Raw genomic sequence first — 22,597 nt, 5'->3', positions numbered from 1 at the left:
CCTCCTCCAGCAACGTATCTATCTGCTCTCCTCACCTGCCGGTGAGAAGCAGTGCCCGGGAGACACACAGCAGCACTGGGATCTGCAAACAGGCGGGGAATCCAAAAGCGACACAGAATTAGCAGGGTTTTGTTTGTTGCGTTGCTTACATGCCGTAAAATTCACCCATGTTAAAGCTTACAAGTTCATGATGCTTAGTAAATTTACAGTCGTACAAAATGTGCAAACTTTCACTCCAAAAGGAACCCCGCGTCCGTCTGTAGTCAACCCCAGTTTCTATCCCCGCCCCCAGACGACCGCTGTTCTGCTTCCCATCTCTATTAGATTGGCCTTTCCCAGAAAATTCACACACATGCCACCTTACAACACGTAGCTTGCCGTGCTGGCTTCCTTCACTCCACACAGCGTCATCGGGGCTCCCCAGCCTTGGAGCCCGTGTCATCTCCTTAACTTCCTGTCGCTGCGGAATATCTCCGCGTGTGGACAGACCACATTTTGTGTCTACAGTCACCAGCTGATAGACACTGGGATGTTCTCCAGTTCGGGAGGATTATGAATAAACCTGCTGTGAACATTCTCGTACCTGTTTTTATACGGACGCACCTGTCCTTTCTAAGGTGGGTGCCTCAGAGCAGGAAGGTGAGGTCATGTGGCAAGTTCATTCAGCGTTTTAGAACCTGTCCGACTATTTTCCATAGTGTCTGTACAGTTTCCATTCCCATCTACGACTCATGAGGCATCCGGTTTCCCTCCCTCCTCACTAGGAGTTGTTACCGTCTGTCTTTTTTACTGTAGTTTTTTTTTTGTTTTTTTTTTTTTAAGATTTCATTTATTTATTGACATACAGAGAGAGAGATTGAGCAAGAAGGGGGAGCCTCGGGCAGCGGGAGAGGGAGAACCAGACTCTCCCTCCACTGAGGAGGGAGTCTGATGCGGGGCTCGATTCGGGGACCGCGGGATCATGACCTGAGCTGGAGGCGGACACTTAACTGACTGAGCCACCCAGGCACCTGATTTATTTGTTTTGCAGATTCAGGGTTTTTTCAGTCCTTAAGTCCCAGAAACCAGCACAGCTACACGTAGGATCTGGGTCATGGCTGGTGAAGGCTTCTGAGACGGTGGCAGCGCGGGGCAGAGATCCATCCGGGAGTGGGGACCCACCGCAGGCCTGCGATTACGGCAGAGAAGGGGTCCCGTGAGGCCAGACACTTCCTTCGTCCAGCCTCACTTGTCGATGCAGGAAAACTAGTTCTTCTCGAGACAAAACCTTTCCTCTATATTCGAAATGCTCTCGACTTGTTTGTGCAAGAATTAATGAACATTTTCAAGCACCGGTGATAGGACAAAAGGTATTTCTCACATAGTGCAGGAGACCAGAGTTCAATACTTTTTGACAATCTGTTGAGAACAGAACGTCTTGTTGGGAGGTAGACGAGCGGCCCCAAATTCCTGATTAAAGAAGTTCAAGGTCTTCTCACTCCCGCACATGGGAAAGCCAGAAAGGAGGCGGGATGGGGGCGGGGGGCTCCGTGACTTCTCCCTGGGGAAAAGTGCTGAGCCACAGACACCGCAGCACGCGTCTGACACGTGCGTGTGCACAGAGGGGCGGGGTCTGAGCAAAGGCTTGAAAACATGATTCGGAGGGTGCACGACGGTCACCCTGAAGCCGGCCTGTGGGCACACACGGCCAATTCTGAGGATCCTGCGCGCCCTCATGTTAGTGACCCGTACAACTTCTGAGCAGACCCACGTTATGACTCCCTGCCTGTGACTTCGCAGCTGTTTCGGGGTTTGTGCAGATGTTGTGCAGATGCAGAGAGGACGGCTGAGCGGAGGGGGGCTGGAGGCGGGGAGGGAGCTGGAGGCGGCCGGTCTGGGGGCTGCGCGCCGCCCGCGGGCCCTGCGCAGCTGGAGAGGCCGCTCCGCGCTCCTGGCCAAACGGCACCCCTGGGCCGGAGCCGGCCGCGTGCTGGAAGCTTCCGACCGACCAGCGAGGGCCGGCCGCGGCGTCCCCGACTCTCTGCCCCGGAGGGGCGGACGCTGCAAACGCGAGGGTCGGGTGTCCCCATCCCCAACACGAGCCCGAGCGCGGGTCACCGTCGGCCGCACCCACGCCGCGCGGCGCCCTAACTGCAGCCCAGCCGTCTGGGTGACCGCAAGGAGGTGCTGGGGTCCCCGCGGAAGGTGCGCGGCCCGCAGACGTCCCGAGGGCCCTAACAAGCGGGAAACGCAGACGGGCGCGTCTGCCGCGGGAGGGACGGCTGCCGGGCGCGGAGCCCACCGTCGGGGGGACGCGTGAGACGCCCCGCGCGGCGCGACAGGACCGGCGGGGCCGCAGGCACGAGCCCCAGAACGCGAGCGGGAGGCGGTGAGGCCGGGCGCACGGAGCGTTCCAGCGCGGGGTCGTGCGGGGTCGTGCGGGGTCGTGCGGGGTCGTGCGGGGCCGTGCGGGGCCGTGCGGAGCCCCGGGGCCGGACCGGGCCGCTCTGGAGGCCCGGCTCCCCCGGAACACGGCGACCTGCCCACACCCGGGGATGAACGTCCCGCTGCGGTGAGCGCTTCCACGAATCGCATCGCAGGGTCCGGCGCGGCCGCTCGGAAGCCGGGGCAGGGAACCGCGCTCCCCGCGGGAGCGTCGTCGAGGCTGGGACTCGCCGGTCCGCGGCGCGCGGGGTCGGGCCCGTAACCACGGCGGACGCGCAGGGCTCCCAGGCCCGATCGGGAGTCGCGGCGACCCGCAGCCTCGCCGGGGGTCGAGTCTCCCCTGGGGGGCCCTGGGGCGGGAAGGCCCCGAGCTTCTTCCCCTGTTCGCAGTCAGGGTTGTCGCGGCATCTTCGCGGATCCCAAGCCGGACCTCGTCTGCAGGCGGAGCGTTTATCCAGCGGACCCGGGACATTCTCAGTCCGCGCCCGTGGATTTCTCTAACGACCGAAGCTCGTGTCCTTCCAGTGCCCGATTTTCACTGTATTTAATGAGAAAATTTCCACGGGCTTCTGCTCTGGGTCTTTGACGGTCGCGTCACCTGCTCCTGACACCCGGGAAGCATTGCTCTTGTCTGCTGTCGGGGCGCCGCGCGGCCAGGGACGCGCCGTTTGCCCTTCGAAGACCTGGTCGGCCGGAGCCACTTGCAGCTGTGGCTGCCCCGCGCGCCTCGCAGGGCTGTTCTCTGGCGGGCGGTTCCTCCGCACACCTGCCGCCGCTGCTTGGAAATCAGGTAAGTGGCTTGTTTACAGGTGTTAGGAAGAGTCTGTAAAGTCAGAGAAGGGCCTGCAGCGTTGGGCCCTCCTGGGGTTCCCCAGGCTGAGTTTTGCAGACTCGGAGGGTTTGGGGCTTTGTTTCGGAGGTCGCTGCTGTTGTCGGGCATCTGGCATCTACGTGACGGGTTGATAATGCACTGTTACGGGCTGAACTGTCTCCTCGCCCCCACACTTCTACATTGAAACCCTAACCTCCAGTATCTCAGAGCCTGATTGTATTTGGACAGAGGGTCTTTAAAGAGATCATTAAAACTAACCGGAGTTACTGGAGTGGGCCCTCGTGCAATGACTGGTGTCCTCATAAAAGGAGGACAGGGCACAGTGCACGCAGACGGGACAGTGTGAATACACAGGGAGACGAGGGCCACCCACAAGCTAAGGAAAGAGGCCTCAAAAGAAACCAACCCTGGGATGCATGGGGGGCTCAGCCCATGAAGCGTCTACCTTCTGCTCAGGCTGTGATCCCAGGATCTGAGATCGAGTCCTGCATGGGACTCCTTGCTCAGTGGGGAACCTGCTTCGCCCTCTGCCTGCTCTGCCAGCTGTCACCCAGTCAAGGGTACTTTGTCAGCTCTAGCAAACTGAGACACCAATCCAGCCACCTTTGTCCCCACAAGGGCAGTGTCCCCATGTTAGCACCCAGAGCCCATACCGGTAGAAGCTGTCCTGCCAAGCACATGTCTTAGGACGATTCTTTTGTTTCGTCTGTCGGTAAATTATTCATAACATGGGCTTCCCAGGGAGTACAGTGTCACCTCATGGCGGAGAGGACTGGACAGGGCAAGCAGAAAGAAGAATGAAGGAATGACCTTCCAATCATGTAAGAATAATTCAGAATTTTAGGGGAAAATGTTTCACCTGCAAGGAGATGAATTTTGAGCAATCAGTTAAAATCTAAGAAGAGGGGGTGCCTGGGTGGCTCAGTGGGTTAAAGCCTCTGCCTTCGGCTCAGGTCATGATCTCAGGGTCCTGGGATTGAGCCCCACATCAGCTCTCTGCTCAGCAGGGAGCCTGCTCCCCCCCCCATCTCTACCTGCCTCTGCCTACTTGTGATCTCTCCCTCTGTGTCAAATAAATAAATAAAATCTTTAAAAAAACATCTAAGAAGAGCACCAGGAGTCATTGTCACCTTTTCTAAATCAATGTATTAGATCAAAAAAAGGGGGAAAAAGCCATCAATTGGGAATTCTTATACACAAAACGTTTTTTAAAAAGCATAAAGGCATAAAGGTAAATTGTTAGGTACCCTCAGACAAAAACCACAATGAAAGATGAATGTGTATGTGAAATTCTGATTTCAATAATTTAAGACATCAGTGAAAGAGAAGAGGCCTAGAGATAGACAGTGAAAACACAAAGGGAAAAAACGGACTAAGAAATGAGGAGAACTGAGACCAGGCCAAGGGGAGTGAGAAGGAGTCGAATCATAGTTTTCAAAACTGTACATGTGACGTCTCGGTGGCCTGAGGCTGATTCTCTGCACCCCAGAGTTTCAGACCTAATGGAAGCCACTGGAGTTAGAAAAGGGTTGTTGTAGGATAAATAAAGGGTAATCACTCTTTGTCTAATAAAACAATATTGTCTCTTCTTCTGATTGTTGGGACAAAATAAATCACATAGATTTGAGGCAGATCGCATCAATGTATGTGTGCATGGATAATATTAATGGAAACTACAGGTGTCTGGGAAACTGGCCGAGACTGAATTTAGGTCATCCTTGATCCCGGAGTCCCCAGGCCAAGGAAGAAGCGCCCCATCCTCAGGGGGCACAACAGCACTCCAGACTTCTGAGTGGGGTAGGGAACAACCAGGACAGGGAAGTTCCAAGTCTTCACATATCTTCAAGGAGACTTTATTTCTTATTCCCTTACTAGCCCTAAAATTTTTCTTCTTGAAAGTAGTGGTAGTTTCTAAAAAGATGTAAATAGCAAAAATACATTTTTGAACTGTTTTAGATAGTAAAGCAGAAAAATCTTAAACCAATGTGGAGTCATGTGCAGTCTGTGGTCTCCGACTGAAGAGCGCTGTCTGTCTGCCCATCATTCCTGCCGAGGCCTCACATGGAGCTTACCTGCCTCCAGGACTCTTATCCTGGGCTCAGAGATGTCCCTCACAGACTCACTCCAAAAGAAGTCAACAGGTCCAGACTTGACATGGTTGAGCCTTGTGGCAGCGAACCGACATTAACACATTAGCACGGAACCCAGGTGCCTGCAAGCGAGGGAGCAGGGCCCGGCAGAGCTGCTAACAAGTCAGATTCCCAGAAACCTGACAGACCGGAAAAGCCACCACGGATGCCATGACCAGGAGGCCACGGAGTGACCACTCAGCCTCACCTGATCTTCCTTTCCTGGTGACCAGAATGGCAGGAACTTTAGCCATGGAACTCACCTACCTCCGAGCTCTAATTAACGTTTGCTAAGAGCTTTATGACCTGCCCACACAGCTCGCCTGGGAACGCAAAAGCACCCAAGTCATGGGGCCGCGGTGATTATTCTCTCGTTGTTGGGGCTGTCCCTGCTTTATAACAATGATTCCGAGCGTACCTGATTCTGAGGGTTCTGTGTCTGCTTGTGTTAGTTCGGCGGGGAGGTGATGAGTTTATCGGTGATGCGTCCTCTTCCATTCTGTCCATGACACAGATGGTGGGCGCGGCGGCAAAGAGAGCCACGCACTGAAGCGTCCATTTCCTCCTCTTCCCAGCAGGATGAGGTATGAGGGGACTCGTTGGGGGCAGGGGGAGGTGCCATCTCTGGGCCACTCCTGATACGTTCACCACGTACACATGTTGGTCAGTTCGGGAATCAAACCCGGGCATTGATTCACAAACCGCTTAAGTTCAGATTCTACGGCTTGAGATTTAGGTGCTAGAACAAACCAAACGGCTAGAGGTTGGAGGTGACATTTAACTTTCAGATGTTTTCAACTAAGAACTGAAAGGAAACATACCACAGGGCGCCTGAGTGGCTCCAGCTCCACATGAGACTCGATTTTGGCTCAGATCATGATCGCAGGGTTGTGACATGGGGCTCCCCGCCGGGCATGGAGCCTGCTGAAGATTCTCCCTCCCTCTCCCTCTGCCCCTCCCACCAAACCTCTCTCAAAAACGAACAGCCCCCCCCCAAACTGTTAAGATACATACCCACATCCACACCCACACTCAGCCCAAACATGGCACCGTTGTTTGGCTGTCAGATAATTCATGCTATTAAACAGCAGGGGGAGGCGGTGAAGATTACAAAAAGTCAAACTCGGACCTATTCACTTCTCAAACTTAAGAGCCAAGTAAACGCAAAATCTTCGCATTTGGGTAATCTTAGACGTATGGCAAGTCCAGATTTCAACACAACATATTGAACTCCCTTGATAACATTACCAATTAGTGGTTATGCACCCTTTGAAGAGCTCAAGGCAGGGGGTAGATTTATTTACCCTGAAATTAATGTAGCGTCAGGTCAGGGCCTCTCAATTGCAAGGACCTCTTCCAAGCCCTATACTTAACTCTGTATCCAACATTTGTATTATTTTTCTTAAAGAGGGCCTTAAAAGTATAAGCTTGGAGCTCCACAAAACCTAAGGTGGGGACAATACTACAGCAAAGGATGTCCAAAGTATTTTAACAGCAAAATAAAATCTGCTTCCCTGCAAATATCCCCAAAATATCAGAAATGTGTGTTTGGCTACATAGTGAGATTTCTGAGATCGAGTTCATTCCTTGAGTAAGTAGAAGCTTTTAGGAAGGTTATCCAGAAGTCCTGCATTTAAATTTAACACCAATTCCTCTTTTTTGCCCCAGTACCTTTGGCAAGGTTGTTCTCTCTTCCTGGAAGCTCTCACCCCTTTTGTCAGATTATCTCTTACTTGGTTTTTGGATCTCCACCCATATTCCTTGAAGACAGTACTCCCTAACTTCGCTGATCAGATCAGTGTTCATCTGTGTAGTGTCACTGCACCACACTTCTTCATGGCACACAGCACACTGTAATTTTGCCCGTATTTGCACAATTGCTTATTATACTCCCATTTCTGCCATCAGACTAAAAAATGCATGAGACCGAGACATTGCCTTTCTTCTTTGGTGAGAGAAGCCCAAGCTCAGCACAGAGCCTAGCATGATACCTATCTGTAAACTGAGTAAAAAATGCACAACAGGGGTTAGAAGGAGTTGATAAGAAAAGGTCCTCTGGATATAGGTTTAAACACAAATTCAGTAAAAATTAAAAAGTCATTGTTATAAAGAATTACATTTTAGCTCATTATAATGCACATTGTCTGACAATTATTTACTGTCCAAGAATGAAATAGGCTATCTTAAAAAGTGGAACATGTCCTTCAGAAGTATATGTTTACTCCTAAGGATGTTGAAGAGGGAAACTCCATGCAGGTCTACAATTGGACCCACAGCAGCTAGATGATTTAAGATTTGTCCCAACTAGAAAGCTGGTAGGACTAAGGTCACTGACATCCAGCTTTTAGGATGGCATTTATGATGATGTGCATGTGTGTGGGTATGGTTCTGTGTTTAACAATAAAGACATTAACAGAACAAAATAGTTAGAAATTTATGTTCATTATAGGTAGAAACCAACACATAGGAGTAAGTATAGGTATGCAAATAAAAATGTGAGAACTGGTAATAACGTAATTCCAGAATGAATGAAGATTCTTCTCAAGATAAAGTAACAGGGGCTGAATTTAACCCCCCACCTGAATCAGCTAGAAAAGAAATCACAGGAAACCCAGCCTGTGACGGTAGAGAGGCGAAGAATACGGGAGGTGACGTCTGCAATCAAGGAAGCGGCTTCTTTCTAGAGGCCCTTGCAGGCTGTGACATGGGGAAAGGGAACCAAGACGGAGCCCGCAGTCATACTGAGTGAGAAAGAGAGAGATCAGAGGTCAGAGAAGCCATGGTGCCAGGGGTGGGGAAAGAACCAGGAGAATGAGTAAGCAGAAAAGTTTTTGGAACTCATACGGGGCTGGGAATGACTCATGTTCTAGAGTGGAATGCAAAGGCCATTAGATGAGGCAGGGTTGGCAAACGAGAGCCCACAGGCCAATTCCAACCCACAGGTGGTTTTTAGAAACTTGCAAACCAAGCATTATTTTTATATTTTTTAAAAAATTATAAAGTACACAAAAAGAAAAATCAGCAAAAATAGGCAGGTAAACCCTAAAATATTACATATGGCCCTTTACCAAAAGGGTTTGCTGAACAAACAAAACACTGAAACAGTGTTGAGAAAGTTACCAGTTTAGCAGTGGAGATAAATTAGCCCAAAGCTAAAGGCTGCTCTGGACTCACCCTAACAGAAACAATCCTCAAAAGGATTTTACAAATTCATAGTAACTTAGCGAACCATGAACTAAATCTAACACTATTTACTGAAATACAACAAAATCCAGTGTCCCGAAACATAAATTTTGCATTGGGTGTCCAATAAAAAATGGCCAGATTTGTGGGGTCCCCACTCAATGGGGAGGGAATCTTCTTTTCCTTCTCCCTCTGCCCCTCCCTCTGCTTGTGCTCTCTCTCTCTCTCTCTCTCAAATAAATAAGCTAAATCCTTTTTTTTAAAATGCCAGTTTGCAAAGAAACAAGAAAATATTACCCTGTGTTATTTGTCTATTGCTGTATAACATACTTCCTCCAAACTTGGTGGTTTCAAACAATAGTCATTTATTACTTGTTATAATTTTTTGTGAATCAGGAATTCTGCAAGAGCATAGAGGGGAATGCTTGTTTCTGCTTCACAATTTTGGGGGCCTAAGCTGGAAGATTAGAGGCTAGAATTTTCTGAAGACTCATTCATCAACATATTTAGAAGTTGATGCTAACTGACGTGGGCCACCTTAGTGGAAAGGAAAGGGTTAACAAAACTGCTCTAGTTGTTTATTCCTTGCATATCTCCAGAAGAATCTGGAACCATGAATGACCCTTGGCCAACCACTGGGGATACAGGCCCTTAGGTGTCAGATGACGATTTTATTTGAGTATACGTGGAAAAATGGGCAGGACTGGACTAGCTTGTCAAGTTTCTCTGCACAAATATCAAAATTAAGTGATGCACCTAGTTTCACTGTGGAGGTCTTGAGTTTCAGTTGCCACAGCTGGTTGCACAGCAAGATATGCTCATGTGACCAGCACACCAGAAAAACTTTGGACCCCGAGGCTCCAGCAGGATTCCCTGTGTAGACACATACCATACATGTTCTTATCAGTCACCGTTGGAGAGAAAGCACGTCATGTGTGGCCTCTGATGAAAGGTTCCAAAGCCCATTCTGACTGTGTCTGAACTCTGCCCAGTGAAAATATCTTTGCTGCTTTACTCAGTTATCTATAACCTTCTCTTCAGTCTTGTGAGTCCTTCTGGCCAATCATCAAACTTGAGGGCATTCTCAGGACCTTCAAAAACACTACAGAAATACAAATCAAAGGAAAGCTGAGTGTATAAGTTACCCATTGCTGTGTAACAAATTATCCCAAATGGAGCTGTTTGAAACAATAAACATGTATTATCTCCTAGTTTTTGTGTATCAGGAATTTCAGGGTGGCTTAGCGGGGTGTTCTTGTTCATGGTCTCCCTCAGTCTAGGTGTCAGGTTTGGCTGGGTCTGGAGACTTTGCATCCAGAACCCACCTACCTGGTGACTGGAAGAAGGCTTCCGCACCTCGCTGCTTGGATTCTCCACAGGGCTGCTCCTGTCCTGACTTCCCTCAGAGGAGGTGTTCTGAGAGAGAGTAAGAGAGACGGCTAGGACAGAAGTCACAGACTTTTATCATGTAATCCCAGAAGGGAAATAACTTTACTTCTCCCATATTTTATTAGCCACACAGACCCACTGTGGTACAGTGGGAGAGAGGACCATAAAGAGTGTCTATACCGGTGGTGGGGATCCTTGGAAACCACCTTGGAGGCTACTAGAACAGCTCTTTAAAAGCAGACAAGGTAGATTCCACAAGAAGGAATATTATCAGGGATAAAATATTATCAAGGATAAACAGGGACCTTTCATCACAGCAAAGGGGCCAATTCCTCAAGAAAATGAAAAATCCTATTCTGAGCTGCAAGACCAAATAGAGGTTTTCTCCACGTGCATTTGTTGTTATAATCACCCTCTGCAGGGGACGTTTGGCACATGTCTGACGCCATCTGTGTTCCGTCACCTTCTTCATGCAGTGGTCCTGCTGGCTTTGAGGGAATCTGAAATGCAGAATTTTTTCCTTTAGTAATATAATTACGGAGATGCTGTTAAAAATAAAAGCTCGTTTGTGAATAGTTCTGCTTTGAAGAAAAAAAAAGTTCGGTGGGAAACAGTCCCGTAGGTGTTAAGACAGGGTGTGGGGATTTAAGAAGTCACAGTTCAGCAGAGCAAGCAGGAAATCATAACCACAGACGAGAAACGAGGCCAAGACATCAGAGGCGATGAGTATCTTCAATGATGGACAGGCTAGCCAAATCTTACATGGGTGTCTGGGAAGGGGGAGACGGTGCTGGAAATTCATTAGCCAGGCCATAAGCATGTGAGGGTGAGACTGTCTTGTTCATTACTGACACCGTGATGCCTAGCGCATGAGTAAAATAATGTAAAATGTGTATCTCTTTATGCAAAAAAGAAGTCTGTAATGGGAGTGCCTACCAAAACGGACCAAGAGTTTGAAGGACATCGCTTGAATAAATACTCCAGAATTTAGACTTTTATGTTTCAAGACTAGTATAGCTGGTCTTGTCCTCAATTCTAATAGCTTATGATTAGAAGAAAAGAAGAATCTGGAAGCAAATTACATACAAGACTTCATACTTCCCCTGGCATTCGAGAGTGCCCAGGATCTGGCTTCTACTTATTTTTCCAGATTTTTCTGTCAGTTTTTGCCTTCTGGAAATCTGCCATTCCAGCCAAATTAACTAAATGCTATATTTTCTTGATTTAATTTGTACATTTATGCCCACTTCCTAATATCTCTGAAATGAGGAAGTATATTACAATCGGTGCATCTGAATTACGACCCTCTTTTAAGTATATCCTGTATTTTCTTCTTCAGAGATTCGGTGAAAGGCATTTTTTTCTGCCTCTTTTACATCAGTTGAAATCCAACCAACCTTTCCAGATGCAATTTACATCCCAAATCTCCTAAAACCCCTTCCTGACCAGCCCTTCTAAAAGTTTATTTACTTTCTTCTGACCTACGGGGTACCAAAACCTAAATTTACATATTCTGCACTACTTAATACATAGTTACATGTGTCCCCGTCTTATTTCTCCTTCCAGGTTATAAGCATCCAGGGGACCAAAAGTGTGCCTTTTACGACCTTGCATTTCACATAGAAGGCAACACATATTTTCCTCATTTACATGATCAGTAAATATTAATTCAGTGAATGCAGGAATATGTTAATAAACATACACAATTATATTTAAAAGAATGTAACTTATTTCAAATAATGGGAACAATAACAGTAGGAGAGGAAGCCCATGGTTGGACAGAAAAAAAACCCGTAGAACAGTATTACAGAATGGCATTTTTGCCAAATCTACAGGAAATTCCTCCCTGGCATATAGGATATGGATTTTATATATCATATACAGAACATTGTTTGGAAAACACAATCCTAATAGTTAGAATCAATTATCCCGGAAAGCCGGATGAAGTTGTTAAAATTATGAAAGTTCACAAGAGATTTTGCCAGTTTAGTTGTTTACTTCACACACACACAGAAAACAAAAGGCAGCAAAGTATGTGGATTCATTTTGCTGCATAAGCTATGGGGAAGAAAGAGGAAAGCCGGCTGTCTTCAGGTTTGTAGCTTTATGTGAAGGGGATAGAGAAAGCCCAGAATTCAATGCATGGAAAGCTGTGAGTTATGAGATATGACAACCAAGAAATTAGATTAATTCAGAAAACTATAGAAGAAAAATAAATAGTTTTCTGGACTTGGTTGTCACAGAATTCTGGGGCCTAAAATACTGGTTGATTTAAAACCACAATCACACACAAGCAAGTGGAAAGGTCAGGGCAGTGGGTCAGAGCAGGCAAGTCGGTTCCTTTAACAACAAAACCCCCCTCTTGCTGTGTTAATGTGTAACTGAAGCAAGTTCCTTATTCAAGAGACACCTCTCCTGTGTGTTTTCCCTGCTCCGAGCGGTCCCATCAGAGGCGAGCTGCAGGTGAGAACCCTGAGTTCGTATGGAATCCCACACAGCCCCCCGGCAGTTGATTAAACACGGTGGATGAGGGAGGTATTTATATCTTCACCTGCAGTAGCAAACAGTTAACTTTATTTTTTATTGCTAACCATGCAGTCGGCCCTGGGCTAAGTATTGACAGGTTTTAGCTGATGGGTGACTCCTAACAACCTGATGACAATACTCGCCCCTGTCACAGATGGGGACAGTGAGACATGGGTTAAGCAATTAATAGCATCAAGTTTGAACTCAGGACGTCCGCTCAGTGATGCGGAATTCCGTAGTCTTAGCCTCTGCATGAACGTGCCTGTCACATGAGCCCACCCATCACGGCTACGTATTCCACTGTTCAGATCTCACTCTCTCACCGCACAGCTGCGGAGCAGAGCGTCCCCATCGCCCCTCTTTGTGGCGACACAACGCTGGGACTCACACAGCTCAGCTAAGTTCCTCCATCTGCTCAGCTTCCTGTTCTCATTCGAAACATCAAGAATATTCCGCTGGAAAGCAGATGTTTCCAAATACCACTATTTCCTTTCGCTAACTTACTGCAGCTCTGCCACTCCTTAACTCACCTATTGTCCCGTCTCCGCTCAGGGTCGAGGCGGAGAAGCACGTTGGTCATTGCAGGAAGCACGCAGGGTCACTCCCTTCTGCGCCAGTCTGGAAGTCCAAAGAGGTTTGATAAATGAAAGACTTTTTATAACTCATTTGATACCAAAGCCTGGCCGGACCTAACCTCATTTAGCAACACAACCTGCCCTGAATTGACTTGAGGCTATTTTGGATCCTCATGGATCACAGTCAGTGTGAATTTTCATACGTTCCTCGGCTGAAATATCAGTTCGCTTTATCACAGGATGCTGCCCAGACCAAACTGGGGGTGTTTGTACATGATAAGGTATATTTACCATTTTACCCACCCAAGAGCCAAAAAAAATAAAATTACAAAATACTTCTGGACCCTGAGGATTTCAGAGATGTGATTTCAGATGTGCATTTCTTTTCTCTTAACACCCCCCCTCCCTTTTTAAAGAGGTAAAGTTACATCTAACAGATTTGGTGGATATATAGATTTGTGCATGGTCATGTATACAAACACTTTGTAACTTAAGAAAATTCAGCTGTCATGCAGGAAACCTTTTTTAACTGTATTCTTATACAAGGGACTTCATACATCCCCACCCTGTGCTGGCTGTTTTGTCATTTGTTGACTGAGCGCCACTCAATCATTTCCACCCGAAGGATTAACTTCGGTTCCCCCTTTAGCCTGTGTCTGTATGTGGGCGACTTCGTTTCACTGACTCTTTTGGAATATGAAACTCAGTTTATAACTCCACATGTGATCAGATTAACCATAATGTCATTAAAATTAAAGTAATCCAGGGTGCCTGAGTGGCTAAGTCAGTTAAGTGTCTGATTCTTGATTTCAGCTCAGGTCATGATCGCAGGGTCAGAGATAGAGCCCCACAGTGGGCCCCACACTGCGTAAGATACTCTCTCTCTCTCTCTCTCCCCACCCCGCCTCTCCCCTTCTGTCTTTTCCCCCCCATCACCCCCCACCACATGAGCCCTTGCTCTCTCTAAAAATAAAAGAAATTAAATTAAGGTAATCCAGAGCCTTAAATTTCTGACAGATCTGGGTTTTGTTTTGTTTTGTTTTAATCTGAATTTTCTGGGTATATTTACATAGACTCGCAAGGCTGATTTTCCCATGCATCTGTCATGATTTTCTGGTATTCTGGTTGGCGAGCTTTCCCAACCTGTAGCGCTCAACCATAGCATCTGAAGATCCATTCAATCTGGCACTTCAGAAATTTAAAAAATTGCCACAGAATTATCATTGATTAGCTGACATTTTCCATGATAGATATCGGAGTCACAAAACTTAATTCTAAAAGCCAAGGAAAGATTGCCAAACGAAGGTGAAGGAAAAGCACTTCTGACTTAAGGCACTTTCTTGCTTTTCTCTGGCAAATCAGTTGCTATGACAGTAGACTCTCTCAGAGAACAGGCAACTCACTGCTTAAAATAGCCAAGGAGCACTTTTCCCTAAGGAAGCAGGTTCTGCAAGAAGTTACTAAGTCTTGCAGTATTTATATGAGCACTGTTTCAGCCGTCAATAACTAGGGTTACAGAGTGGGCTTGAAAACATTCTGATGTTTAAGGTTTTTAAATTTTAGCAGAGAAAAAAGGGAAATTGCTTAGTAGTTAAGAAGATAGATATATGCCTGTTGTTGGAAAAGCCTTCCATTTGGTTCAAGTTGAAATCATTTTGACTTCAAGTCCACACTTTAAAAGCATTAATTAATCCTGATACATTTGCGTGGCATAAAGGAATGCTATTGTCCCCTTTTTATAGGGGACTAAGGATGCCGAGTGTATTTCCACCTTAAAATACACTTTTCATTCAGAAATACAACCGAAGTCCTCGGGCCCCATAATTGCTGTGGGATATGATGGCTTTTTTCCATCCACTGAGTTGTTCTTGATGATGCTAACTAAGGATCTGACCTTTCTCTTCACAGAAGATTTGTTGAGCAAACAGCGGGGTTGAGGACCTGAGGGAGGTCCTTGTGAGGAGAACCGCGGGCTTCCCCATTGTCTGGGGGAGGGCGAATGCCAGCAGTGCTCCTGGGGGTTAGCAGTGGCTCTCTCTCTCGGTTGCCGTCTTCCTTAGCAAGCATCCAGGGTTCCTGCTCCCTTACCTGCCCTTTCCCAGCAAGGCCAGGCTTCTCTCGCTCCAGATTCTTCTGTGGAGTTTCCCTCATGGGCCCTTCTTGTGCACAGACCTCACTCTGCTGCCAAAACCCATAAACAGTCTGTCAGGCTTGATGTGCGCAGGGCTATTACCACATGGAAATTGAAAGCCCCAGAATTTCATCTCCACGAGGTGCCAGGGCTATTTCAGAAAGTAGAAGCACCAGGTTCCTCCTTTAGTGATGGTGCTCACGGTACTCACCGGGTAACTGGAGAGTGCAGAGAAAGCCCCTCAGGAAAATCTGAGGTACTATGTTGTAGTTGGGGAATTCTGAAAAGAGAAAACATGCTACAGACTTTTCTACTTCTTCTCTCTCTCTTTGTAAACAGCTGCCTACCTTTTTGGGTGCTAAGCACAAATTTCCTTAAGTGGGGACTTCACTCGGGTTCTCACCCTGTAATATTTATTTTACTTATTCTACTTCCACTTAAAATTTTTCTTTCTCCCTCTTTTTTTCCAGTAAATACACTTCTAAGGGTACAGGAAATCCATTAGCACGTATCCTTTGTTGCGCGAGCAGGTGCTTACCCACCAAGAGAAGCCAGTGAGCACAAATGCCCCAGGCTCGTCCTGCCCTCGGGGAGCTTCCCTTCTGGGGACCTGAAAGAGCTTGTAAACAAGTCGCATGTGTGGTGCTGCTTTGTCAGAAAAGAAGAGGATGCGTCCATCTACATTCGACATTCACTATCACGAATCAAGACAAAATCCTACAGTAGGCTTTGGCATGGCACCATATTTGAATTCCGGGGGATGTTCTGGGCATTACTTTGGAGTCTTGGAAAAGAAAAGTGCTACAAAAGGAGACTCTAAGGCACTGTCTAAAATAATACTAAAACCACTGGTTGAAAATTAAAATATTTCAAAATTTGTAACAAAAAGATGCATTGGTGTATCTCTGTATTCTTTGAAAGGATTCAGCCAGAGATATATGTTAAAAATTAGTCGTTACAGTCAAAGTGATTCCACCAGCTGCTTATCTGTGCAGTGATTACAGGAGGGTTGTAGGTAGGGATTGCATTTGTCTGTTTTCCCGGGCCTAATTTTTGTTGGTGGCTCTCATCTTCCCCTGTGCCCCCTACCCCCACTCTCTGGGACCTACAGGTCTCACTTCTCATCGACATTCACACTCTCTCTGCAGAGACGGATGCCCCAGCCTCTCCCTGTGAGCATCTACTCAACTAACTTCCCCCTGAGGAGATCCCCTCTTACTGGGCTGGTTTCGAATACGTAGGCTTCTTTACTCTCCTCAGAAGTCACTACTATGCACTCTTCTGGCTCTGCAACATGAAACCTCTTTGTCAGGAGCCAGCTCACACTCTGCCAAAGAAGGATTCCCTCATTCGGGAAACCAGACCCACTGAACAAACTGGCTCTGCTTTTAATGCTCTTGTGAGTGCAGCTTAAATGCTTTTGCTAGTTGTCAAGAAATTGTGTTTGGGACCCGGGCTGAGACACAGATGTCAAGATCTCCAGCTGCAGCTGTGTACCTGCAGACCAAGGTTAGCAGGGCCAAAGAACGGGACGTCTAGTCAAGAATTCGCCAGTCTTTCAGTTCCTAAACGAGGCTGAGAAAGAGAAGGAGATTTGGAGAAGTGCCTGGACACTACTCTTGAATAACCACTCAGGGCCCTTTTAATTATTTATAGCAAATAGAGATAAATCTAAATGAATCTCAGGCTAGCAAGAGACAGTGTCTAAGTTCACAGAAAAGTGCTCAAGCTGTGCAGTTACCGGGGGATGCTGGGCCAGACGTGGGGAGCCACGGGAGGCCAGTGGGCAGGCCAGGCCAGCAGAGACCTCTTATCCCAGCAGTGCAGTCGACAGATTCTCAGGGGCAGTAAAGAGTTGCCCTCTTTTGGCGTAACCTCTTCTGAGGACGGTGGCCAAACACATTTGCTTGAGTAGTTCAGGGGAGGATCTCAGTACAAAAAGCAGACCCACAGGGCTGTGGTACCACAGGGTACCCACAGGGCACCTGGGTGTCTCAGTCAGTTAAGCTTCTGCCTGCGGCTCAGGTCATGATCCCAGGCTGCTGGGATCGAGCCTCAGGTTGGGCTCCCTGCTCAGTGGGGAGTCTGCTTCTCCCTCTGCCCCTCTTTTAATTAAACAAAGCAGATTGAGTAGAGCATCTCAGTACAAAAAGATTATTTCTGCTTGCAATCTTTATTGCTGGACCTCCATGGTATTTCCTTTTGGATTTGGTGTTACTGCTTTGTTTGCATGGGTCCCCACCGGCTTCCACCTAGCAGTCATCTTCTGCATTTTAACCAGGGATTCCAAACGTTATCTCAAATCATCATTATTTATTCTAGCAAAAACCTTAAGATGCTTATTCCCTTTTTTTAACCTAGCACAGTAAATAACACCAGATTTGCATACACAGATACCTACAACAATGACATGCAGCAGGCAGAGCCCAACCTGACCTAATTCTCGGAGTTTGATCGGGTTCTGGCCCAGGAGATGCAGAGGCCTTAAGGAAAGCATCTGCCGGCATGATGTTTTGTGTATGTCCTTCCATGTTCCTCCATGCACATACATACCTACACGTACACACATGCACATATGTACACAGATACATCCATGCACATACATGTATACATGCACGGCGCTGTTCTCCATAAAGTAAAAAGCTGTAAGCAACCTGCATGTCCAAAACTGGGGAGATTTTTATGGACATCGTATTATACATAGAACATCTCGCAGTGATCTCTATACAGAGCATCACATAGTGAGGTGGGAAAAGGATTTACCCGCCAAGGTACAAAATTATGTGGGTGGCTTGGCCTACCCTGCCTCGAAGTGGTGCCCACGACAGGTCGGGGAAGGGCGGGAAGGACGTGGGCCAACCCTGTCCTAGTCGACATTTTGGGGTGTATGGTCATACACCATTTCCTTCTTCTTTTTGAAAACGTTCACCATGTTACCACATGGTTTTGAGCACCTTACACGCGCACACACACACACACACACACACCTTGTCCAGGCAGCTCAGGACCATGCTAGGCCATGGAATTGAGTGTGACACGCTATAAAGAGATGGAACGAAAGGTCTCATTCAAGCTGGCTTAACGTAGGGCATTTATTGGACGAGGTCATCAGAAAGTTCAGACGACGGGGCGCCTGGGTGGCTCAGTGGGTTAAGCCGCTGCCTTCGCCTGCTTCCTCCTCTCTCTCTGCCTGCCTCTCTGCCTACTTGTGATCTCTGTCTGTCAAATAAATAAATAAAATCTTAAAAAAAAAAAAAAGTTCAGACGACGCCCCCCCACCGCCAGGGTGAGCCGTTCCAGAGACGCAGGGCGGCGTCGGTGCGGCCGCATTACTCTTGGCTCCGCGTCCAACATGTCCCGTCATCCTTATCCTACCGCGTCAGCCATCTTGTCGCACTTCCGCCCTGTGGGGAAAATGGCTGCGGCGGCGCCATTTTAGAGAAGGCGGAAGGTCGACTTTTCCCCGGAAGTGTCAAAAAACCGTCTTTTTTGCTTCAGTTCACTCAGACCAGCGCAGACCCGTCGCTGGGTCCAGGGGCCTGCTCTGCCGGCCCGTCCGTGGTGGGTGCGCCGCGTCACAGCTGCGTGTAGTCCCACTGTGCGCCCGCCTCGCCCACCTCAGGCCGAACCGGGGACGCACGACGCCCGAGTCGATACCCGGACAGGACGCCGCTGCGGGGCACGACCGTCGGCTTCCCCGAGGCCGTTCTGTTCCTTCTGCCTGGCTTCCACGTATTCTCTTCGTTTGCAAAATAGCGACGCTGCGTAACATTCCCGGAGGTGCGTGGTCCCCACCCTGACGCGGGGACACAGTCCAGGACCCCGTGGACCCCTGAGATGACGCAGGGTACCACACCCTGTGTTACTACGTTGCTCCAGACGTACAGAGTCACACATGCATACTTCGGATGAAGTTCAGTGTCCAAATTGTGCACGTTGAGATAATAGCGATATTACCTAATAACTAATGGAATAGAACAATTATAACAATACGGTGTAATAAAATTATGTGGATGTGGTTTCTGTTACAGTATCTTACTGAACTAACACCCTTCTTGCGCCGACGTGAGATGATAAAACGCCTAGGTGGTGACATGAAGCCCGGGAACAACCGGTGCCCAACCTAACGTCAGGTACTGCTGACCGCGCGCCGGGCCGCTCTGCTTCGGGACCGGGGCTGACCCTGTGAAACTGAAGCCACGGGAAACTGTGGATGAGGAGACACCGCCATACTCAGAAATGACAACTCTTATTATTTGCTGATAATAAGAATGATAGTGCTTGCGTCCATGGGGAATTTTCTCAAAATTTACGTGATTCTCAGGGAGGAAGAAAGTCCATCTGAAAGAGGAGGTATATTGTATTCCCTTTTACCAAGACGAATTTACCTAAAGTTTCAGTATTCATACTAGTAATCTGTACATAGAACAAGAAATTCTTCCTCAAGATATAAATGTTAGTTCCTTGGAATGTTCCTTCTTTTTTAAGAAATAAAAAAAAAGATTAACCCAAAATTTCATATGGGGAAAAATGCTTTTTCACGTTCAATATCAAAATGTGATAAAGCTATTCAACAGTACAGTTGGCTTCACTGGAGTAATTTTGTTCCTTCTCTGAGTTATCTATTATTGAAGGTAGCCAAGCAATGGATATTGAAATAGATGATTTTTCTATTCTATTGTGAAAACTCTTGTATTCCCGGAACCTCTTCCCATAAAGTGATGCATTCTTGTGTCTGTGTGTGTGTGTCTGTGTGTGAGGGAGAGAGGGAGAGAGGGAGAGTGATTATAGTCAGAGGAATGCAATTTAAAAGTAAAATTTCTAATTTATCCCTTGAGAATGTAGTTTTATTGAGACATGAGTCTAAGTTGACTTGATTTTGTAATCAATAATTATTTTACCTCATGGAACACATTCTCTACCTTAGGCATTTATCTCTGACAACTGATACCTAGTATTTTTTTCAGATTATAGTTTTTACTTGCTTAGGTTTCCAGTAATTAAGGTATAAAGCAATTATTTATTCCTTTAGATTAAAAAAATGCTTTTGAAAAATGTAGTATAAACTAAATCATGGTTTAAATGCATTAGGGCAGTAGCTCCCACACATTGCTATGCAACAGAATTACCTGAAACCTTACACAAACATACACACACACACACACACACACACACACACGACACGGACTTTGACTTACAGTCTCCAGAAGTAGGGTTCAAAATTTTTTTTATTTAAAAAGCTTCTCAGGGACTGACATCACCAAGATGGCAATGTAGGTTGTTTCTGACTTCTCTTTCCCACATAAGAACAACTAACTAACTAACATCTGTTCATGTATTAAGACGCCACTGAGAGAATTCTAGAATATGAGGGTGAGGCTGAAGCACTCTCTTGCACCTCAGAGACCAAGACAGACCACATTAGAAAGGAATTTGTTTTTGAGAGTACTGAGCTATGAACATCCTTGCACACGTCTCATGGAGCACATAGGAAATAATTTCCCTTGAGCAGATACCTCTCGGTTATATTTCTAGAAAGAAGAATATGATTAAGTTCGTAATTATGAGACCATGTCAAAGTGTTGCACCAAACTTTTCAAATTAGATATATCATTTTTATTCCCACTAGGATTGATCCCAGTAGATCTATATCCTCTTCAACAGTTGTTGTGGTCAGATTCATTTTTCACTACAGTTTTTATTTCTTTGCCAATAAAATAGAGACACAATATTTAGAAAAATTTCTCAAACACCCAGATTTTGATTTCTAAATACTATTCCCCACTAAAAGAAACCGAGGGTCCTTGGTGAAAGGACTGATCCCAGGGCTGGAGTGAGGAAAATATAAAATGAACTCAGAACATTTTCTTGTGCCAGAAAGTAGAAAATTGCCCAAAGAATGATGGGAGTCATGTCAAAGAACACAGAACTTCATTTGACAGGGCTCTTGCTGGTCACATCTGGGAAAATTTGAATATGAAAATAAAATAATAATAATAGATTATAATCCATTGAATAAAATTAGTCTACACTGATATATTCAAAAAAGAGAGGAAAGAGGGAGAGAAGTAAGGATGAGGAAGAAAAAGCTCTTATAAAAGAATGTCAGCTAATAAATGTGGAAGGAAAAATGCAATTAGAAAATCACCCGTTGAGCAAGAATAATCAATAGATGCTAAAACTAATAGGTAAGAGTTTGATGAGGAATAGAAAGAATATTTACATCATCTCAAAGTATCTTTCATAAATTACATCCTAATGCTAAAGGGTAAAGAATAAATATACAGTGAAAAAGTCTGGCAGGCACAACCTGTAGTGGCTTGAATGATGCCCCTAAAAGATATGTTTATGTCCTAACCCCCAGGATCTGTGAATATGACTTTATCTGGAAAAAGTGTCTTTGCAGGTATCATTAAGTTAAAGATTTAATGAAATCATCCTGAATTACTTGGACCCGAAATCCAATGATAAGTGTCCTTATAAGAAACAGAAGAGGAGAAGGCAACAGAGGAGGAGAAGACGGCCACGTAAAGACAGGGGCCAAGAAGATATGAGAAATGCCAACAGCTACCAGAAGCCAGAAGATGCAAGGAAGGCTTGTACTCCAGTCTTCCCAGAGGGAGTACAGCTCTGACAACATCTTGGTTTTGGACTCTGGCCTCCACACTATGAGGGAAAACTTTTCTGTTGTTTTAAACCACATGATTTGTGGTAATTTGTTATGGTAACCCTAGAAAATAAATACACCACCTTAACCAAATGATCAGTGTTAATATCACTAATAAAGGAATTAACCTACATCATGTGGTTCTTGATGAGATGCACTGAGAAGCTCGCAGCATCACTCACATAATGCTCCTGTCAAAACTGCACAACCCAAATCCAACCATAAGGAAATAGTGGTCACATCCAAATTGAGAGCCTTTCTCCAGGGGCTCCTGGGTGGCTCAGTGGGTTAAGCCTCTGCCTTTGGCTTAAGCCATGATCTCAGGGTCCTGGGATCGAGTTCTGCATCGGGCTCTCTGCTTGGCAGGGAGCCTGCTTTCTCTTCTCTCTCTCTCTCTCTCTCTCTGCCTGCCTCTCTGCCTACTTGTGATCTCTCTCTGTCAAATAAATAAATAAAATCTTTAAAAAAAAAAAAAAAGAGTCAAGAGAGCCTTTCTCCAAAACAAGTCCTCTGTACTCTTGAAAAATGTTGAGGTTATTTAAAAAAAAAAAAAAAAAAAAACCACCAATGGAAGGTTTACTGCTCTAGATTAAAGGACATTAAAGAAATATGACAACAAACTACAATGAGTGTCCTTCACTGGGGCCTGCTCTGTGAAAAAATTTGGGGAAGTAACTGGCAAAGCTTGAATATCAGACTGTGTGTTGGAAAATAATATTGTGTTAATCTTAAAGTTCCTGC

At 46.3% G+C, this 22,597-nt stretch overlaps 3 long non-coding RNA genes across 5 annotated transcripts; 2 read left to right on the top strand and 1 right to left on the bottom strand.

Annotated features, from left to right (window-relative positions):
• Window positions 1-2,431: 2,431 nt before the first annotated feature.
• Window positions 2,432-16,071, top strand: LOC106006906. The gene is made up of 3 exons (XR_001181234.2): window positions 2,432-3,214; window positions 5,900-5,969; window positions 15,660-16,071. It is a non-coding gene; the product is annotated as an uncharacterized LOC106006906 (long non-coding RNA).
• Window positions 8,914-15,278, bottom strand: LOC106006905. Of its 2 annotated transcripts, XR_006608513.1 has the most exons (5): window positions 15,147-15,278; window positions 13,014-13,101; window positions 10,370-10,457; window positions 9,898-9,984; window positions 8,914-9,670 (listed from the first exon to the last, which is right to left on the bottom strand). It is a non-coding gene; the product is annotated as an uncharacterized LOC106006905 (long non-coding RNA). The 2 variants fall into 2 exon arrangements; XR_006608512.1 differs by having other exon boundaries at window positions 9,898-10,457.
• A 2,553-nt stretch (window positions 16,072-18,624) lies between the features above and the next one.
• On the top strand, window positions 18,625-21,965 carry LOC101688316. 2 transcript variants are annotated; one of them, XR_001181238.2, is made up of 3 exons: window positions 18,625-18,969; window positions 19,221-19,542; window positions 21,596-21,965. It is a non-coding gene; the product is annotated as an uncharacterized LOC101688316 (long non-coding RNA). The 2 variants fall into 2 exon arrangements; XR_200262.2 differs by having other exon boundaries at window positions 21,585-21,965.
• The last annotated feature ends 632 nt before the right edge of the window (window positions 21,966-22,597 follow it).

This window comes from Mustela putorius, unplaced genomic scaffold, assembly GCF_011764305.1.
Source record: "Mustela putorius furo isolate JIRA1106 unplaced genomic scaffold, ASM1176430v1.1 tig00000992_pilon_pilon_pilon, whole genome shotgun sequence".
Classification (NCBI taxonomy): Eukaryota; Metazoa; Chordata; class Mammalia; order Carnivora; family Mustelidae; genus Mustela; species Mustela putorius.
The sequence above is the reverse complement of the archived record's forward strand: the minus strand, read 5'-3'. Positions and strand labels throughout refer to the sequence as shown.